Raw genomic sequence first — 19,666 nt, 5'->3', positions numbered from 1 at the left:
AAGTTGATCCTGTAAGTTATCGCAAGGTAAAAACATCATTACATTTTCCAAGTATCAGGCACTATCATGTTGGATGAGTTAGTTGACACCTTCCCTGGCTGCATTCTAATCAAATGAAAAGTCCCACTTTTCATAAAGCTGAGGAAAATTGAATGCCAATTATCCCGCCAGCATCCCCTACAATTGTGGTAATAATCGGTGTTTGGTTTCTGTCTCTTTCATTCCATTTATGTTTTCATCCCTTTGGCTGATTAATGCCTGTGAACGTTATGTCTCCTGAAACTGATGGATGAATGTAGAATGACAATGAGCGAATAACTCACACCACTGAGTGACACGGTGGACACATTACAGCACTGAGTTCTGAGTATTCAGTACAATGATTTTTGTGCTGTTCACTGGCTGCACTCAACAGTAGGGTCCTGCTGTCATTTAATTAGCGTCAGCTTTAGGCTTTTAAAAACAGTTCTACCCTGTGGCTGCAACAAATGTAAGAAATCACTCTGCAAGTGAATCCATCTTGGAAAAAAGACCTGAGAGAGAGAAAAGGTTGTGACTTTCTCAGCTCCAGTGGCTGAGAAGTTTTGAAGCAACCGTTCAAGGTTTTTGTTGATGGAAGAGGGACAGAAGCAGTGCGATTTCAACATTTGACTTAACGTTGGACTGTTGAAACTTTCCTTTGTTGAAGGATCTCTCCATTTAGTGAGGAATTCCCGAGTACTTCTGGACCGCCGTGAGAGAAACTGTGGCTGGCGGATTGCCAAGAGTGCCTGGAGATCGAGGGTAGGAAAGACTTTGGTGTCTTTGACGTTTCTAGCACCGATTCTCTGCCCCAAAACCATTTTGCACAGTGCAGCTGCCTGAGCTTAATGTGAAGAAGGTACTTTTCGCTTCCAGCAGTTTCCGGAGAATTCGGAAGGGCTTTAAAGAGCCGCCCAAAAGCTGCTCTCGCTGTGGAGTTGAGAGTGGGGACTTTCCTTACTTCAGCTGGAGGGAACTGCTTCTGCTGCTTATCCGGACTGTGACAGAGACAGTGACAGAGCGCTTTTGAGCTGAGTCTGTCCCTGATGCTGGTTTCTGCCACTGTCAAGATGGCAGGGGCCCGGTCTTGGGCTCAGAGTTATGCAGCTGTGGCTTCGGCGGCAGTTTTGGGGCCGTTTGAGGATGAGCCTTATGTTGACTTGGATGGCGATATATACGGGATCTCAGTCCAATCCGGGTTCCTGTGGAACAGGGGTGCAATAGCCAAGGGCATTCATGACCTTTTTAAGAGGGATGTTATTGCCTCTTCCGAGATTGCAGGAAGGAATGTTGAGATGATATTAAATTCCCGGGAGGATGTGGCCCTAGCGTTGGAGAGGGGGCTCACAGTGGAGGGGGTCTTTATACCGGTGGAATCGTGGGTGTCCACTGTGAAACCAGTTCTCCTGCGGAATTGTCCCACGTTTCTCCGGGATGCAAAAATTCTTCCACACTTGGGAAAGATTGGGGAGGTGCGGTCTAAGCTTACTAGGCTTATGCACCCTGGGAATGAACCATATGAAAAAGGAGTCTTGAGTTTCAAGAGGCGGGTTCTTATGAAGGTGGAAGAGGGGTTGGGTGCTGAGGGAAGCTTCATTGTGGAGCATAAGGGTGCCCCCAACTGGGTGTATTGGAGTTGGGGAGAGGCACGGTGTCATGCGTGCAGAGAGTTTGGACATCTCTGCAGGGATTGTCCCAATCGCTGGGCCGCTGCTAGAATTCTAGTGCAGCGGCCCATGATTGCATTGCTGGCCCGTCCGGGGTGGTCTGTTGTGCTTCAGTGACCCGGGGTGGTACTGATGACTCGGCTGGGGCTGCCAGCTCCACCTTAGCGACCCAGGGCAGTGATGGCTCACGCCCCCTAAGTCCTGAGCCGGTGGTGGTGGTTGATGGCGAGGCGCAGGGGAAGGGCGAAGGGGGGGAAGGGGGGTTGGGTGGTGCAGAAGAAGAAGAAGAGATCTAAGAGGAAGAACTAGCTCCTCCAAGTCAGTCAAACGCAAGCGGATGGGCCGTTGCCTAGACCTGAGACCACCCAAGGGGTGCCTGTTGGCTCCAGTGAGGTCCAGGATGCACCTGGTGTGGCTCAGCAAGGAGCTGAGGTGGTTCAGATGGGGGCGGGGGAGGTAAAACTTGGGGGGTGGAAAAGAGGCAGCGGGTAGTGTGGAGGCAGCGGACCCTTCCTTAATGGAGGTCACCGTACCACCAAATGCCAACGGGACTAAAAGAAGGCGCGTGCTCAGCGAGGGAGAGCAGGGTCGTGGATCCAAAGTAAGGGGGACACCTATTTCGAGACTTTCCACCCCTGATGAGGATGGTGGACACAAACTGGTGTCTTCTGGGCCGGAGGTTGGGCCTCTGTTTCAGGAACCTTTTTGCGGGTGTTACCAGACCAGTCACTGGGGTTGACTCCCCTGGAGCTGTGACCTCTGGGCCGGTGGTTGTCCCTTCATCTCAGGGGCCTTCCGAGGGAGTTATCTCACTGGGTATGGAGGTTAGCTTCCCTGGGAGTGTATCCTCTGGGTCGGAGGAGGTCCCCTCGTTTCAGAGGCCTTCTGAGGGTGCTAGCACGCCAGTTGTTCGGGTTGGCTCCACTGGAAATGTGTCTCCTGGGATGGGGGATGAGCAGAGTCAGCCTGAAGGAGGAGGCACGGGAGCACCAATGTTCCAGTCTGTGCTCCCTATTAGAGCCAGTGGAGGTGCTGTGGGATGTGCTGCCTCACTGGCTGAGGTAGAAGGGGAGATTCCAAAAACACCAGCTCTTTCAGTGGGTCTTGGTGAGGTTGCTCCCCTGGTGGTGGAGGGTGGGGACTCTCTGGGTGTTGCTGGTGGAGCGGGTACACTGGTTGCTGTGGGGGTCGGGGCTGTTCGGGTTGTGACCCTCTTTCGGATTCTGGGGGTGTGCACCACGGACCCTGGGGGTGCCTCTTGTTTTTTCTTCCCCAGGCCCAGACGTGGGGGGAGGTGGGAGAGTGCAGGGGTCTGGCCTTTCACCAGACAGCTCATTGCTGACGGGGGTATTGGGACCCTCCCTCAGCATTGATCCTGGGGGTGTTGACATGCCGGAGGAGGGGGAGAGTGATGGGGCCGGCTTGTGCAGTGGGTTGAGTGAGCTTTCAGCGAGCTGTAGTCCTTCGAACTCTGACAATGACCTTGAGCGCAGAACAGGGAGGGATGCTGCTCCAGGTGTGAGTCGGTTAGCGGAGCGCCCGGACTCCAGGGCTGTGTCTCGAATGGTCGTTATCTGTGAGATTCGGGACTTTCTAAAAATAAACAGGTGTGCTAGGACTAAAATTGAAGCAGCGCAGAGGCGGTGGACAGATCTGTCGGGATTTATCTCCAGATGGTTCAGAATGCAGCTGTACGTCTTTTAACTGGCACACGTAAACATGAGCACATTTCACACATTTTAGCCTCACTTCACTGGTTGCCTATTCAGTTTAGGATCCATTTTAAAATTCTTTTCTTTGCTTTTAAATTCCTAAATGGTCTTGCCCCGCCCTACCTATCAGAGCTTCTACACCCTTATACACCTGCCCGCTCTCTCAGGTCAGATAATCAGCTGCTCCTGAGTGGGCCAAAAACTAAGCGGAAGCTCAGAGGGGACCGTGCCTTTGCTGTGCCGGCACCCAAATTATTGAACGATCTGCCTCTCCACATTAAACAGGCCTCTTCTCTGTCTGTTTTTAAATCACTTCTTAAAACCCATCTCTTCTCCGTGGCCTTTGATACCCAGTAAGATGTCGACTTTATTTACTTGATTTAATTTCTTATTTTGATTGCTTTATTGCGTGGTTATTATTTTTACTCATGTTTTATGTCTTTTAATTTATTGTTGTATTTCATATGTAATTTTTGTGCCTTATGTGAGCTGTTATGTTATGTTCTGTTATGTTGTCTGTTTATGATATCTTGTTTATTCTTCTGTACCGCACTTTGGTCAACATTGGTTGTCTTAAAGTGCTTAACAAATAAAGTTGAATTGGATTGGATTGGATTGGATTTATTAAGACTCTTGATATTATCCTTGGCAGCAAAGACAGTGATCTTCCTGAGTCTGGGAAGTATCAGTTTGGGGACTTTTTGAAGTTCCTCAGAGAGAAAGTATCCGAGTCCATGAGGAGTGTGAGGAACACATTCTAGTGTGTGTTGCACATTCATAGTTGCTACTTTAAATTTAAATGGTGGTAGAGGGGGCTTTCGTAGATTTCATCATCTATCAGTCCTCAGAGAGGGGAAATATGCAGTGAGTTTTCTGCAAGAAGCATACTGTTGTTAGTGATGAACCCACCTGGCGACTGGAGTGGGAAGGGGGGGGTCTACATGAGCCACATCAGCACGAATTCGAGTGTGGTGGCTTTTCTGTTGGCCCCGACTTTTCAGCCAGAGATCCTGAAGGTGCTGGAAGTTGTGCCAGGTTGTTTGCTCTATCTGGCCGTGAGCCTGGATGGCATGCTGTTGCATTTCATTAACGTGTATGCCCCCAGCACCGGCACGATGCAGGCTTGCCTACTTCAGGAGGTGACTGCTCTGTTGAGCATTATTGATAGTGGAGAGTGTGCCTTCCTAGTGGGGGATTTCAATTGCACACTTGAGGTGCAAGATCGTTCTGGTACTCAGTGAGCCCCTGCTGTAGTGAAGCTGAGAGGTTTGATTGATTCCTTTGAGTTGGTTGATGCGTGGCGGAACCTCCATCCTGATTCCAGCGCTTTTTTGCGGAGGTCTGAGGGCGGTGGTTCCCGCATCGATCGCATGTACATCTCCGGTGCATTTGTCTCCCGTGTCTCAGCGGCCTCGATGCGGCTGGTGCCGTGCTTGTACCACTGTCTGGTGCGTGTGGACTTTAACCCAGCGCCCACACGGGCTGGGTCCGCGTACTGGCATTTTAATAACCGGCAGCTGGAGGATCGGTGTTTCCGGGAGTCATTCAGTCGGTTTTGGGTGAAGTGGAGAGAGAGAGGCAGAGATGCTTCTCTTCACTTAGGCAGTGGTGGGATGTGGGGAAAGCTCACATCCGTCTCTTTTGTAAGGAATACACGTGGGGGTCGACCGGAAGGTGGGTCTCAGCGGTCGAGAGGCTCGAGAGGAAGCTACTCGACGCAGAGTCTCGCCTGGGCCAGATTGGTGAGAACTCCTGTGAATGGGGAGAGTTTCAGGAGATGAAGGAAACCTTGAGGAACCTGCTGTTGAGCAGTCTCGAGGCGCTTACGTGAGGTCGTGGGTCCAGATGTTGCACAATCAGGACCGTGCTTCACCTTTATTTTTCTCTCTGGAAAAAGGGCAGGGAGCCTGCGGGGAGCTAGTAGAGCTGCTTGCAGATGATGGCTCCTCTGTCACAGATCCACAGAGCATCAGTGCTTTAGTCCGGTCCTTTTATGGGTCCCTGTTCTCTGCAGGTGGATTCAGCGGGGAGGCCCAGCGGGTCCTGTGGGAGGGTCTACCGAATGTAGACAGGGAGGTCTCCGATCTTTTTGATGACCCCTTATCATTGGAGGAGTTGACTCGTGCCCTGCACCAGCTCAGGAGGGGCAAGTCCACTGAGCTGGATGGGTTGATGGTAGAGTTTGTTAGAGGCTTCTGGGATATCCTGGGGATGATTACATGAAGGTTCTGGGGGAGACCCTGATGACCGGGGAGAAGCCCCTCTCGTGGTGTAGGGCAGTCGTTGTCCTGCTGCCCAAGAAGGGCGAACTCCACATGTTGAAGAGCCAGTCTCTCTCCTCTGTACAGGGTATAAAGTTTTTGCACGGGCGATGGCAAATCGCCTGGGCTCCGTGCTGTCTCAACTGATTCACCCTGACCAGTCCTATACAGTCCCTGGCTGGTCCATTCAGGATAACATCCACCTGGTTAGGGACCTGATTCATCTATCTCAGGGTACTGGTCAGTCAGCTGCTTTTCTGTCTCTTGATCAGGAGAAGGCTTTTGACAGGGTAGAGCATGACTACCTCTTCAGGATGTTGCAGGCGTACGGATTTGGAGCACATTTTGTAGCCCGGGTCCGGCTTTTGTATGCTGCAGTGGAGTGTCTTGTGAAGGTTAATGGTGTGTTGTTCACTCCCGTTCATTTTGGGAGGGGGGTACATCAGGGGTGCCCCATGTCTGGTCAGTTGTACTCGGTCTGTGTGGAGCCGTTCCTGTGTCTTCTTCGGAGGCGGTTGACAGGCCTGGCTCTACCAGGACCGGGGGTGGAGGTGGTTCTTTCGGCGTATGCTGATGATGTACTCCTTACGTCCACTGACCCTGGTGACCTGCGGAGGATGCGTGATTGCCAGCAGGTTTTCTCGGCTGCATCATCCGCCAGGATTAACTGGAGTAAGTGTCCTGGACTGTTTGTGGGTCAGTGGCAGGTAGACTCCCTGCCGGAGATGACATTGTATGCATGGAGCACCTCTATCTGGGAGTTACCTGAGTCCCACTGAGGATGCTTGGCCGGAGAACTGGCTGGGGCTGGAGACAAAAGTCACCGCCCGGCTGGAGCGCTGGTCAGGCCTGCTTAGAGTTCTTTCTTTCCAGGGTAGGGTGCAGGTCATAAACCAGCTGGTGGCCTCCATGTTGTGGTACCGGCTGGCTACTCTTGTCCCACCCTCTATCTTTGTAACTGCAGGACAGAAGAAGCTGATGGATTTCTTTTGGGGAGATAGGAAGCACTGGGTTTCTGCAGCGGTCCAGAGTCTCCCGTTAGAGGAGGGCAGCCAGTCCTCGGTATGCGTGCGTACCCAGGTGGCGGCTCTCCGTCTCAGGACTCTGCAAAGGTACATGTACGCAGAGAAGCCCCCCAGATGGCACACTCTGGCCACGTATTTTTTCCGCCGGGGTCGTTGCCTAAGGGGGGTTTGGCGGCTCCCGGTGGCGGGCATCAGTCGACCCGCCTTATGGGGTTTGCCTAGTTTCTATCGTGATGTGCTGCAAGTGAGGAATTTGTTTGTTTTCAGCCAGCGTGTTGCTCCACAGGGGGAGGGGGATGTTGTGGCTGCGGGAGTGGCTGGTCCTCACCCTGTCATGGTGGGTGTCGAGGAGAGGCGTGTGCTTAGAGTGGTTCTGACTGTGCTTACCCCGCTCCGTCGGATTTACTCATAGGGCCTAGGCTCCAGGATATTTCTCAGGCGCCGGCTCCACACTACGTGAGCCACCTTTCCGAGATGCCCAGCGTGCCATTTCGTGATGCGAAGAGACGCATAGTGTACAAAATGCTCCTGCACATTCTGCACCTCCTTGCCTTTGTCTTCCATCCTGATGCACCATGGCGGGCTGTGTTACCAGCTGAAGGTCGGGGCGGTCTCCAGTTGGGGTCTCTCTATAACGGAGTCATCCCCCTTTACATTAGGGACCTGGGGTGGAGAGTGTTGCACAGAGCTGTGGCGTGCAATAATCTTTTGAGTCGGCTCACGGGCTCGTCGGCCGCCTGTATATTCTGTGGTGAGGATGAGACCGTGTTCCCCGTGTTCTTTTCACACAGAGAGTGGTGAATCTGTGGAACTCTCTGCCACAGAGGGTAGTTGAGGCCAGTTCATTGGCTATATTTAAGAGGGAGTTAGATGTGGCCCTTGTGGCTAAGGGGATCAGGGGGTATGGAGAGAAGGCAGGTACGGGATACTGAGTTGGATGATCAGCCATGATCATATTGAATGGCGGTGCAGGCTCGAAGGGCCGAATGGCCTCCTCCTGCACCTCATTTCTATGTTTCTATGTTTCTATGTTTCCACGCGTATATGCAGTGTGAGAGGTTACTGCCCCTGTACCAATATCTGAAGGGATTGTTCCTCAAGTTCTGGTTGCATTTTAGTCCCACGATTCTAGTGTTTGGACACAAGGCAACGAGCGGGGAGAGCCGATCGGGGAGGTGGAACTCCCTGTTGGTTTGTTCCTGGGCCTGGCCAAGATGGTCATTCACGGGTCCATGCAGCGGGTGGTTGATCGTCATGCTAGAGTTGGCTGCCTGCCTCTCTTCTGGGCCTACATTCATGCGCGTGTGTCCCTGGAGAGGGAACACATGGTGTCCACAGGGACTCTGGAGGCCTTCCGTGGGCGCTGGTCACCGCATGCGGTTGAAAGTATCGGAAATAATGAATGTATCATTGTACTATAATGATTATTTAATGTATTGTAACCTCTGAATGAGAAGATGGAGATATACCTCCCCCCCCCCCCACACCAATCCCTGGCATCGGGTTTAAATTTGTGTTTAACCATTCTGTTTTTGCAGAAATTCAGTGAAAGGGAACCATGTCTTAAGAAATTGATCTGCTTTTTCTGCCAAGACAAGCCTAATATTTTCCAAATATAGTCTCTTGGACAAATCAGTAATCCACATCTTCACTGTAGGGACTGTTGTCTATTTCCAGAATTTGAGTATTAATTTTTTTGCCGTTATTAGGCTGTAATTGAGGAAACGTCTTTGGATTATCGTTAATTTAGAGCAGGCATCTGACATACCTAAAGTAATCAGTTTTATATCTGGTTCCAATTTAATTTTAAGTATTTTAGAGAAGATATCAAATATCCCCCTCCAGAAGTTTTGTGACTTTCTACAGGAGGCGAAGGAATGGGTTATAGTTGCTTCTTGGAGGAGACATTTATCACAAATAGGAGAGATGTTTGGGAAGATCTTGTTCAATTTGGTCTTTGAATAGTAGAGTCTATGCAGTATTTTAAATTGTATCAGGGAGTGCCGAACATTGAGAGAGCAGTAGTGTATGTATAGAAGGCTTTCCTCCCAGCTATCTTTTGAAATTAATAAACCCAATTCGTCTTCCCATACTTGCCTATGCATCTCAGAAGATGGGATGTGTGCAATTAAAAGAGTATTGTAAATGTAGGATATTAACTTGCTTGTATCAACATGTCTATTCATGCAGTCATCTAGTATACCTGGACCCATGGAGTGACAGTCTTGTGTATATGTTTTCACATAGTCTCGGATTTGAAGATATCTAAAAAAATTACTTGCTTTCAAGTGATATTTCTCCTGTAATTCTTGAAACTCGAGGAAAATCCCTTTCTCGTAAAGATCTCCCACCGTTTTAATTCCTGAGTTTTTCCATTGCGCAAACGCCTTATCTAAAGTAGACAGTTTAAACGAGGGATTATTAGCGATTGGTAAAAGGAGAGAGAAATTTCTCAGTTTGAGACTTAATTTCAACTGTTTCCAAATGCGTAAGGTATTGTGTATTATCGGATTTTGCTCATACGTTGATTTATTCAGATGTGTTGGAGAAAGAAGAATTGCGCCTATATTAAAAGGCAAACAATCTTCCCTCTCCATTTTTAACCAATTTACTTGTTGACGTATCATCCATCCAGTAGATTAAGTTTTTAATATTAGTCGCCCAGTAACCATATAACCCATATAACAATTACAGCACGGAAACAGGCCATCTCGGCCCCACAAGTGCATGCCGAACAAATTTTTTTCCCCTTAGTCCCACCTGCCTGCACTCGTACCATAACCCTCCATTCCCTTCTCATCCATATGCCTATCCAATTTATTTTTAAATGATACCAATGAACCTGCCTCCACCACTTCCACTGGGAGCTCATTCCACACCGCCACCACTCTCTGCGTAAAGAAGTTCCCCCTCATATTACCCCCAAACTTCTGTCCCTTAATTCTGAAGTCATGTCCTCTTGTTTGAATCTTCCCTATTAGTAGTAGAAAAGGAAATTAGGAAGTGCTAAACCTCCATTTTCTTTAGATTTACATAAATGTCGTTTGTGTATTCTATGGGTTTTATAGCCCCAAATGAAATTTGTGATAACAGAGTCAAGTTTAAAAAAAAAACCCTTTAGGGAGATAAATCGGTATTGATTGAAATAGGTATAGGAGTTGTGGAAGGAAAATCATCTTTATGGCATTTACTCTACCTATAAGGGAAATAGGGAGTGTTTTCCAAAATTGAATGAAAGCATTTAATTTAGTAATTAATGGTGGGAAATTTGTTTGAAATAAGGAGGTGTATTTTCTAGTCACATAGACTCCAAAGTATCTAGATTTTTCAGTAACAATTCTGAAAGGGAATTTTTGGAGATGTAAAGGGTCGAGCTGTTATTGGCAAAATTTCACGTTTATTCCAGTTTATTCTATACCCTGAGAAGGAACCAAATTGTTCTATAAGGTTTAAAATATTTGGGATACTGACTTGAGAATTGGTGATGTATAAAAGCACATCATCTGCATATAACAAAATCTTGTTAGTGGTATGTTTAGTATTGTATCTGAGCCCGGATGTACTCTTATGTTTTCTGCTAAGGGTTATATGGCTTAGGCAAATAACATTGGTGAAAGGGCACATCCTTGTCTATTACACCAGGATAATTGAAATTTAGATGACAGAATTTGATTAGTCAATATTCTGGCGGTCGGGTTATTATATAACAGCTTTAGAACAAGTTAGGGCTTTATTCTTTGGAGCGCAGAAGGTTAAGGGGGGACTTGATAGAGGTTTTTTAAATGATGAGAGGGATAGACAGAGTTGACGTGGAAAAGCTTTTCCCACTGAGAGTAGGAAAGATTCAAACAAGGGGGCATGACATGAGAATTAAGGGACTGAAGTTTAGGGGTAACATGAGGGGGAACTTCTTTACTCAGCGAGTGGTAGCTGTGTGGAATGAGCTTTCAGTGAAGGTGGTGGAGGCAGGTTCGTTTTTATCATTTAAAAATAAATTGGATAGTTATATGGATGGGAAGGGAATGGAGGGTTATGGTCTGAGCGCAGGTATATGGGACTAGGGGAGATTATGTGTTCGGCACGGACTAGAAGGGTCGAGATGGCCTGTTTCCGTGCTGTAATTGTTATATGGTTATATGGTTTATCCATGAAATAACATTTTCTCCTAGTTGGAATTTTTCCACTGTAAAGAGATATGCCCATTCTACTTGGTCAAGTGCTTTTTCTGCATCTAAAAAAAAAATTCTTAAGTCTTCAATTATCTGTCTGTGTGAATACATTATATTAAACAGGCGTCTCAAATTATGAAACAAATGTCGTTTAGGTATAAATCCAGTTTGGTCAGGATGTATTAATTTGCTGATGTACAAACTTAGTCTTCTTGCCAAAGTGTTAGCTAACATTTTCTGATCTGTATTTAGAAGAGCTCTTGCTCTGTATAATCCAGGCTCTTCAAGATTTTTGTCTTTTTTAGGTATCAATGTGATGGTTGATTCGGCAATGGTTTGTGGTAAAGCCTGTTCTTTAAAAGCATGTATATAAAGGGCTCATAGGCAGGTGGAAATTAAATCATTTAATTTTTTTATAGAATTCATTACTGAATCCATCTGGACCTGGCTTTTTCCCACTATTCAGTGATTTAATGGTCTCTTCAACAACTTTTATTGTAATCTCGGCACCTAATTCTTCTCGTTCCTCCTCATTAAGTGATGGAAGGTTGCAATTGTCGCGACAGTACTTGATCTTTGCAGAGTCGGCTGTTGTTTTGGATGCATATAGATTTTGATAGAATTTTAGGAATCTTTTATTAATATCTTTGGGTAGTGTGAGCAGCTCACCTTTTTCTGATCTAATTACTTGAATCTTTTTCTATGTTTCTCAGTTGGCGTGCCAGAAGTTTCTGCGGTTTATCACCAAAATCGAAACATTTTTGCTTAGTGTATTAAAATACCTTAACAACTTTTGCCGAGAGGATCTGATTTAATTTATATTTTAATGCTGCTATCTTATTATGTTTAACAGTGGATGGATCAATCGCATTTTCTGAATCAAGCTGTTTAATCTGTTTTTCTAATTCCAATTGTTCCGGCCTGTTTTCTTTTTGTTTTGAAAAGCTTGGTACGAAATAATGCAGCCTCTGATAAAGGCTTTGAAAGATTCCCACAATAGTGTAGCCGAATGTGTTTTTGATGTGATGTATTATGCGTTTGTGCTGAATAAAGTATTTGAAAAAGAAGAAAAAAAAGAGAGAGGGAGAGAGAGAGAGAGAGAGAGAAAAAACAGGCACAACATTTTTCAATGCTATATCTAAAAGTAAGCCAATGTCTTATTTTTTCTCCCAGTGGGTGCAGGAGGACCACGTGTTGAGAAAACAGTGGAAACATATAGACATCCAGGTCAATTAATGCCAGGAGTTTAGCATCGAGGAAGTGCTGGAAGGAGTTTGATGATCTCATGTGTGTGATTAAGGTCACTGAATGATCTCTGAATGCCACAATATACTAAATGCACCACAATTCGCAGGTAGCATTTTCAACACATAATCATCAGTCTCCTACCAACAAGCTCCATCATATATATCTCACATCCATCATCCATCATCCACCCCACCCGCACACACTTAATATTGTTCCAATCCCTCACAACACTGTCACATTTCTAACTATACAGCTATTATCACCTCATCACCTAAACAAATCAGAAGACATTCACTGGAAATCTTTGTGCATATTTGCATCGAGATGGTGGCACTTGAATGGAAGACAGAGACCAACGTGTTATTATCCCTTAGACATGACAATGCTGACCTATGTGGGAAGGTCCATGACCACTGGTGTGGCAGACGCCATTGAAAGTGAGGGCATGTATTAACTCAGTCTTCCTTCTTTCATTCTACTTCCCCTTGATCACATAGTCTGTGGGGCTAAAGATGCACCAACACTCAATTGCACAGTGATAGTCAGCAGCTCAGATATCAACTTGTGTGTAATCAAGTGGTCCAGATGGAGACAAGATCTACATGTGCTGAGATGCCGAATACATCCTGGTCAAGAGCTACTCAGCCACATCACAAAACAGATTCCCAAGGCAGGCAGAATGGTTAACTGAATTGCAAGCTCACTTGAAGGAAAGGCACACACCAGTTCTAGTGCAGAAGACTAATATAATGACTGTGATTGACCAGGCTATTGAAGATCAAAAATGAACACATCCAAATGCTAGTGGGTGTGGAAAGCTTGCCAGAAAGTTTTTGTTCAGTGTCAAGAAGAGTGGAAGAAGCTGGGACATGGTGCTGTGTATAGAGTTTATATTTTCCAGACTGGCTTCTTCACTTGTGGAACCAACCACAGTGCAGCATTTGACAGTCACTGTCTCAATTTCCCTTGTAACACAATTTCCCTTGTCCACTCCAGTGCTTATGACTCAGGAAACCAATATGCCAATGAGTTTAGAAACAAAGAAATGCAGATGCTGGTTTATACCAAAGATCGACACAAAGTGCTGGAGTAACTCAGCGGGCCAGGCAGCATCTCTGGAGAATAAAGGATGGGCGATGTTTCGCGTTGGGACCTTTCGTCAGACTTGAAAGTTTGACAGAGTCTGAGGAAGTATCCCGACCCATAACTTCACCCATACTAATGAGTTTCTTGGGTATGAGAGAATGTGTACAATCAATTTCCCTACAGATCTGCTCTGGAGTATCTTGATCTCCCTTCCTTCAACTCATTCTTGCAGCAATTTGTTCTGATCTGTATGAGGAATTACACTCAAATGCTAAGAGTATTGATGAACAAGTCTACAAGCACCTGCAAGATCATTTCCTGTAGATCATTGTAATTATTAACAAGTATGGAAAAAAAATCACCCACACTGTTCACAATTTCAGCAACAGCCAAAATAAATAATTCATAAAAACAATCTAAGTCATTTTCATTCCTTTAAATAGTACTGGGCAAATATGCTTAGCTGTGGGAGGTCAGAAGCATAGAGCTTTGACGCTTCAAAAAGCAGCGTTGATGTTAAAGCAGCCTCTTGAATCCATGGTAATCAGAAGTTTGACTAATGTGCCAATATTCATAGAGACATAAGGGACCGCGGAGGATGGTATCAGGAGCAAAACAAACAAGGAGTTGAAGGATTCAGCAAGCCAGGTAGCATCTGTGGAAGGGATGGACCGCTATAAAGATGTAAAGAAATTCCAGGCTATAGAAATATTTAATAATGTAGAAAATGTACGTTTCTTTAAAAAAAAGGCTGCAGGCTTTTTTCCAAGCTCCTCCATACTGTCAGGTGAGGGAGGAAAGCCTTAATGTTGCACCACAGATATGAAAGGAGTTCTGTGGACCCTGGTGAATTAGTTAGTGCTTGTAGTGACCAAATTCTACTCTAAGTGCCGACAATACTTTGATAAATTTTCACTCCTACGTATTACAAAAGAATGGGGATATACTGTATCAGCAACCAGTTTATTTCATGCAGAATTGACTAAAGTCATATTTTTTAATCTTGACTACCCTCCTTAGAATTAATTGGACCGATATGGAGATAAATACGTACAGAGTTTGTACATTCTCCCCGTGACCGCGTGGGTTTTCTCTGAGGTCTTCGATTTCTCCCTTCCTGCCAACCTCCAACTGTAGAATCAGTATCAAAATAGTAAGTCACAACTGGAAAGTAAATATCATTGTAACAACAAACATGTTATTGGTTTGTTTAAACAACGAGTGGCCTTACCACAGTACGTAATTGGTATGTAGCGTGCATGCAGGCATGTTTATTTCCCCTGTGCCTGATGGAGCTGATGATGGCTGTTTCTTCACCACTTGTCACATGCAATTTCTGAAATTTTCTTATATCAAACCTAGAAATAAAAAGTTGCTTAAAGTTGAAATATATCAATTTTATAAATTATAAATTATGAGATAACTTTCCCAGTTATCTCCAGGGGCAGCACCGTGGCACAGCAGTAGAGTTACTGCCTCACAGCGCCAGAGACCCGGGTTTGATCCTGACTACGGGTACTGTCTGTACGGAGTTTGTACATTCTCCCTGTGACTGTGTGGGTTTTCTCCGGGTGCTCTGGTTTCCTTCCACACTCCAAAGACATACAGGTTTAATTGGCTTCAGTAAAATTGTAAATTGTCCCTAGTGTGTAGGCTACGTTAGTGCATGGGGTGATCGGTGGTCGGCTCAGACTTAGTGGGCTGAAGGGCCTGTTTCCGTGGTGAATCTCCAAAGTCTAAAGTTATTATTTTTCAAATATTTTATTTCCAATTCCATTTCCTTCCCTTCTCCATTCCTTTTCAACTCCCTCCACAACTCCTTGGTTCACTCATTCCCCTCCCTACCCAAACCAAGCAGATACTTGGCAGCGTAGACTCGGCAACCATTTCGCTGAATGCTTGCGCTAAGTCCACAAAGGCCCACTGGATCTCCCGGATGCTAACTCTTTTAACCCCTTCCCATTCTCACACCAGCTTTCCTGGGCCTCCACCAATGCTACAGTTAGGTCGCAGGCAGACTGAAGGACCAGTACCTCATATTCCACTTGGATAACTTACAAACCTAATGGTATGAACATTACGAAATTTAAATTCTCCAATTGTAGGGAATCCCCTCACAAGCCCCATCCTTTCTCCCCAACCCCCCTTCTCTTTCCCCTCCCATTCCCTTACACGTGCCCCCCAATGACTCCCACCTATTTCTCTTCTCCACTCCCATCAGTAACCCCCCCCCCCCCCCCCCCCAACTTCCCCCCCACAGTAAATCCCTCCCCTGTTTGGGTTTACAATCCACAACTCTTCAAACTTGTCTTACATCTTCCTTCCTTTCCTATCTCTGGCTTATGTTTTAAACCATTTGCCTATCAAAAGCCCCCTCTCCTCCTCTCGTCCACGTCAACCTATTATCTTTCATGATTTGTCCTGCCTTTTCATCTCATCCCATCTTCTACAATCAGTCAGAAGAAGGGTCTCAACCTGAAACTGTCAGGTCTCGGGTTTGATCTAGTTTCTGTTTCTTATTGTTTTTTAGTATTAGAGTGTGCATTCTTGTTTTATTTTGGTGTCTCGCATCTCCTCTTGTTTCAGGTCCCATTTCCTATCAGGTCGTTTACCCTCATGTGATTATTGGCCCCGCCCTGATGTGTTTCACCTGTGTCTCGTTATCCACTGCTAGTCTGTATTTAAGCCCTTTGTGTTTTAGTGCTCATTGCCAGTTCGTCGTGTATGATACTTGGTATCACCTCGTTCCAGCTCTAGAAATCTTGTGACCTCGACCATTGCCTGTTTTTCGACCTCTGTTTTTTGCCTGCTCCTAGATTGTACTGTTGCCTCTGTTTTGCTTACCTGTGTACCGACTTGGACCGATTAAACTCTGAAGACTGATCTGCCCTGTGTCTGAGCCTGCATTTGTGTCCTCCTCCTTGTTCAGTTCTGATAGAAACGTCACTTACCTATATGCCCCAGGGATGCTGCCTGACCTGCTGAGCTACTCAAGCACTTTTTTGTGTATTAACCAACATCTGCAGTTATTTTTTTCTAAAAAGCCGAGGACAGTTTCAAATTCACCTACGTCCTGATGTGTGCAATATCTGTGCAATATCTGTACTCCACATCACTTCAAATACCAACTTACCTCTTGGGAACATTTCATTGCCTATGTTTTCCCCCACATGTATATATTTGATGCACAGACATAAATACTGGTGATCCTCAGGGATGATCATTGAAGGTAGACACAAAATGCTGGAGTAACTCAGCGGATGAGGCAGCATCTATGAGGAGAAGGAATTGGCAACTACTTGGGTCGAGACCCTTCTTCAGACTGATGTCAGGGGAGGGACAAAGATAGAATGTAGGCAAAGACAGTAAGACTGGTGGGAGAACTGGGGAGGGGAAGGAGAGAGAAAGCAAGGGCTATCAAAAGTTAGAGAAGTCAATGTTCATACCGCTGGGGTGTAAACTACCCAAGAAAATATGAGATGCTGTTCCTCCAATTTTTGCTGGGCCTTACAATGGAAGAGGCCCAGGACACAAAGGTCAAATTGGGAATGGGAGGGGGAGTTGAAGTGCTGAGCCACCGGGAGAACAGGTAGGTTAAGACGGACTGAGCAGAGGTGTTCAGCGAAACGATCGCCGAGCTTGCGCTTGGTCTCGCCGATGTACAGAAGTTGACACCAAGAAAAGATGGAGGCACAGGCAAGTAACCATTGGCATCTCTTCTGCTTTCCACTCAGGTAAATGACTTGCAACAAACTGAAGGTTTGATAATGTCAGGTAAGAATTGAGGGTAAACTGTGGGAGAGAGATCCAGGACGTCAAGTAGCTGTGAGGATGGGTGGCAAGTGTAAGATTATATATTGCAGAAAAAGACATGTAGTAGTAGTAGTATATATTTTATTTCGAACATGTAAAGCAAAAAAGTTAAAAACAAAGCAAAATAACAATAAAATGAAATGAAAAATAAACCTTTACACAACTCATTAATTAAAGTCATTAACATCACAAATTTAATCTTACATGTTCGAAAAGGAGTAGGTGGAAGTACACAATTATTTATTTCTTCCCCTTCTCCGCTACTCATCAATTAATTCACAAACTTTATCTCATCCACATATATCTGTATAATTAAAAGTCTCATCATGACCACTTCCTGTTTGCGCTGTACATTGATTTTATTTTTGGGCAGTCCATATTAAAAACATGAATTTCTGGCTGGAAGAAATGGATCAGCAACCAGATTGGTTAAGGATGGAAAAGGAAGATTGTTTGCCTTTTGAAATTGGTTTGATTATGTTTGCTCCCATAAAACTGCACAAAAAAACCTATGGGGAAAACCATATAATACATAGTGGTATGCAAATCTGGAAACAATTAAAAAAGGTTTTTAAAATTGGATAATATATCACTCTGTTTCCCCATTGTAAACAATCCTTTATTTAAACCCTCCATATTGGATAAAGGTTTTACACAATGGAAACATTGTGGAATTAAAAAGATGCAACATCTTTATTTGGAAAGGCACTTTTCTTTCATTTCAGGAGTTACAACAGATCTACGGTTTACTCAAATAACTTTTTCTGATATCTACAATTTAGAGATTATGTTAAATTTAATACACAAGATTATAGAACTAAGGAACCAGAAATCCTTGATGAATGTTTGAACAAACATCCTAATACAGCTTATATTTATAACATCATCTTAGATTGTGAGGTTCCATCGATGGAATTATATAGACACACTTGGGAAAATGAATTAGGCCAAACAATAACAAAAGATATTTGGGATGAAAGTTTACAATATATATATCAATGCTCGTTAAATGCCAGACATGCTTTAAAACAATGGTGATACAACGGTGATTGGCCTCATCAGCAACAACGATGAGTCGGCCTACAGGGAGGAGGTCCAGCAGTTAGCAGCATGGTGCGCTGACAACAACCTTGCCCTTAACTCCAAGAAGACCAAGGAGCTCATTGTAGACTTCAGGAAGTCCAGGGGCGGCACGCACACCCCCATCCACATTAACGGGACGGAGGTGGAACGTGTTTCTAGCTTCAGGTTCCTGGGTGTTAACATCTCCGATGACCTCTCTTGGACCCACAATACCTCAACTCTGATCAAGAAGGCTCACCAGCGTCTCTTCTTCCTGAGGAGACTGAAGAAGGTCCATCTGTCTCCTCAGATCCTGGTGAACTTCTACCGCTGCACCATCGAGAGCATCCTTACCAACTGTATCACAGTATGGTATGGCAACTGCTCTGTCTCCGACCGGAAGGCCTTGCAGAGGGTGGTGGAAATTGCCCAACGCATCACCGGTTCCTCACTCCCTTCCATTGAGTCTGTCCAAAGCAAGCGTTGTCTGCGGAGGGCGCTCAGCATCGCCAAGGACTGCTCTCACCCCAACCATGGACTGTTTACCCTCCTACCATCCGGGAGGCGCTACAGGTCTCTCCGTTGCCGGACCAGCAGGTCCAGGAACAGCTTCTTCCCGGCGGCTGTCACTCTACTCAACAACGTACCTCAGTGACTGCCAATCACCCCCCCCCCCCCCCGGACACTCCTCCCACAGGAAAAACACTATGTCTGTATATATGCTAATGTAAATATTTATTCAAATCATATGCTATGTCGCTCTTCCAGGGAGATGCTAAATGCATTTCGTTGTCTCTGTACTGTACACTGACAATGACAATTAAAGTAGAATCTGAATCTGAATCTGAATACAATTTAAAGTATTACACAGATTACATGACTCTAAAACAAAACTAAATAGAATTTTCCCACATATCTCTCCAATGTGTGATAAATGTCAGCATCTAGAGGCTAACCTAGCACATACTTTTGTAAACTGTATAAAAATAAAAAAATTCTGGATTGATATTTTTAGAATAATTTCTGAAGTTATCAATATTAACTAAATTGGATCCCGATTCAAAACTAATAATATTTGGCATATCAGAACAAAGTCTAACACTCACACCAAGCCAAAGAAATGTTCTTGACTAGAGTACAATTATGGAAAAAATTAATACTAAAATTTTGGAAAGGCCCTATAACCCCCACAATTAAAATGTGGATTATGGAAATGTCGGAGACCCTACACCAGGAAAGAATCAGACTTGTCTTAATGGGCAAACAAGAACTTTTTGTTAGAATATGGTCTCCATTCATTGACTATTTGAAGGGGTAGATCGGTTCAGCACGGGAACCTAACTGAAGCTTGAACTCAGAATTAGATGAAAAGTTATACTTTATAATCCACAAACCTATCTCCAATGATGTATTATTAGTAAATCATTCCATTCTTTTTTTTATCTTGACATTTGTGTTTTGTTTTCCTCTTTCTCTCTTACTTCCTATCTTTAAAAAAAAACTAGAAGCAGAATCAATCCACAATTGATAATATTAATAATATACGACTGATATACATTAAATGTTTATAATATGTGTTTGCTTCTAATAAAAATATTTAAA

This window comes from Leucoraja erinacea, chromosome 8, assembly GCF_028641065.1.
Source record: "Leucoraja erinacea ecotype New England chromosome 8, Leri_hhj_1, whole genome shotgun sequence".
In the NCBI taxonomy this organism is placed as follows: Eukaryota; Metazoa; Chordata; class Chondrichthyes; order Rajiformes; family Rajidae; genus Leucoraja; species Leucoraja erinaceus.
The sequence above is the reverse complement of the archived record's forward strand: the minus strand, read 5'-3'. Positions refer to the sequence as shown.